At 37.9% G+C, this 2,652-nt stretch overlaps 1 pseudogene; it reads right to left on the bottom strand.

Moving 5' to 3' along the window:
- Positions 1–1,124: 1,124 nt before the first annotated feature.
- Positions 1,125–1,245, bottom strand: LOC135621320 (5S ribosomal RNA; annotated as a pseudogene).
- Positions 1,246–2,652: the final 1,407 nt, after the last annotated feature.

Here is a 2,652-nt window from a genome sequence, read left to right as displayed (position 1 = left end):
TTGATATGCTCCGAAATGCTTCATCTGCTACTGTCTCAAATTATTGTTCAGAATACCCTTTTGTACTCTGGTGTTTGTGGGATTATTTGGACCTTTGCCAGAAATGGTAAAGGGTATGTGCTTAGAGCATGCGATGCTCTAGATTATGTTTGGTGGTCATTCAAAAATGGATTGACCATATTATGTTTGGAATCCCACTTCACATTCTATCTGTTTCATATGTTATTGTTACATTTTGAAATGTTTCATATGTCATTTATATACTCCGGAACATTTCATACGCTATTGATATGCTTCAATTACTCTGTGTTCCATTTGTTATGACCTGATATGTTATGAAATGTCCTATTTGCCATTGATATGCTCCGGAACATCTCGTACGCTATTGATATGCTCCAATTACTCTGTGCTCCATTTGTTATGAACCAAATATGTTTTGAATGACATGACACATATGATTTTGTATCTAATGAGATGGTATCCTTGAGAAATCTTGTATTCTCCCTTGCATTATGATATCTTACTTGTTTGAAACCGTTCCTTTTGTTCTAAATATGTTTTGTCACTTGCTAAGCTGTTTTTAGCTCACTCCGTTGTTATATAAATCTTTCAGGTCATGTTATCACTCTTTGAGATGTTTTGAATTGGGCTGAGGCAGTGGAGAGCTATTCATAATTATGGGCAAGTCTTGTTGGTTATTATGTTATTGTTGTACAAGCATATTTTGTATGTAATGAAATGTTATCGATGAATCAAAATGGATATAATGTGTAAAAGTGTTAGAAGATCTCTCTTATTTGGAATTTCGGAATGTTAAGTCTAGTTTATGATGATATGAACTTGTGGTAAATAGTTGGAGTTTTGATTGTATAATTTATTTAGCTTGTGGATTTATAAATGTTGTTCATGTTTGTGAAGTTGGGTTGAGTTGTCATAAATGTGAATTATCGAGTGATGTGATATATGATTATAAATCCTGGATTGGTTTGTGTTTTGATGAATCTTTTTAAATCATCGATATTATTTGAGGGGCGTGACATCGCTATTGCGACCCCATTCCGGAAACATCTCTCCGAGCCCCACGAGATTGACTGCATAGCGTTCACGGTAAATTTCAGGGCCCAAAACCATCGCCTCGGAGGTCTTCCCAAGGGGTCACCCATCCTAGTACTACTCTCGCCCAAGCACGCTTAAATTCGGAGTTCTGATGGGATATGGTGCTTTAGTGCTGGTATGATCGTACTCGTTTTGTGCGCGTCGTCCCTCGCCTTTGTGCACGTCACGGACGGCATATGGAGCCCTTAAACCTCTCGAACGATCTCGGAATCACCATTGTCAGATCTCTCCGATGCCCGCCGCGTACCGGACACGGCAAGCTCGCGCCGAAACCCTCGGGACTTTCTCGAACGAACTCGGAATCACTATTGCGACCCCATTCCGGAAGCCTCTCTCTAAGCCCCACGAGACTGACTGCGTAGCGGTCACGGCAAATTCCGAGGCCCAAAACCATCGCCTCGGAGGTCGACGAGAGTGGTTTTGGTCGCTCGGGGCGCAAAGAGGAGTGCAACATGAGGACTTCCCAAGGGGTCACCCATCCTAGTACTACTCTTGTCAAGCCCCTCCCGAATTTTATTCTTATTCAGGAGGTGTGAACCTAACTCAAGTTGATAATATTATAATTCAACAAACAATCTAGGATCCAATCACACATTTGAGGTCACTAAGAAAAAAACATTCAAGTCAGTCACCTATACAATCCACAATTCACAAAACCTGTGCAGTTTATAATCATACATCATGTCACTAGATGATTCTTAAAATCCAAAGGCAACTTAATTAAACCATAACTATATCATAAATCCATAAGCGTGACAATTAATGCAATCACAAAACTAACATGTACTACATGTTTATATTAGTACACAGTTTAGACTTAACATTTTCAAAATCCTGACATAAGAGGTACTTTTCAAATATTTACAAGATACATCAATCTAGATTTGTCATTGATATTTCATTACTCCCAAAAATGACTTATACAACATCAACCAATCAAGTACAAAATATTTGCCCCAAAATCTTCTAGTCTTCCACTGCCTCAACCCAATTTACATATTTTAGTGAGCGATAAGCTATCCTGAAAAATTTATATAGCAACGGGGTGAGCATATAAAGCTCAGCAAGTGACTAACATATCCATAGCAAAGAGGACAGGTTTCAAACAAATAAGGTATCAAAATACAAATCAGAGATACAAGATGAAACAGTAGCATGTTTTTTTTTTAATGCAGAATTACAATGTCATATCGTTCGAAGCACATTTTGTTCATACAATCGAGAAAAGGTAATTGGAGCATATCATTGGCATAAGGAGCATATTGATGACATATGATAATTTCAAGGCATAACAAAGACGTAAGGAGCATTTTGGATATCATGAATGCAGAATTATGATGTCATTTCGTTTGAATCACATTTTGTTCATACAATCAAGGAAAGATAATTGAAGCATATTATTGGCATAAGGAGCATATCGATGACATATAGTAATTTCAAGGCATAACAAAGACGTAAGGAGCATTTTGGACATCATGAATGCAGAATTACGATGTCATTTCGTTCGAAGCACGTTTTGTTCATACAATCGAGGAA

Source organism: Musa acuminata, chromosome BXJ2-8 (genome assembly GCF_036884655.1).
Source record: "Musa acuminata AAA Group cultivar baxijiao chromosome BXJ2-8, Cavendish_Baxijiao_AAA, whole genome shotgun sequence".
Lineage (NCBI taxonomy): Eukaryota > Viridiplantae > Streptophyta > Magnoliopsida > Zingiberales > Musaceae > Musa > Musa acuminata.
This window is presented reverse-complemented; position numbering and strand designations above follow the sequence as displayed.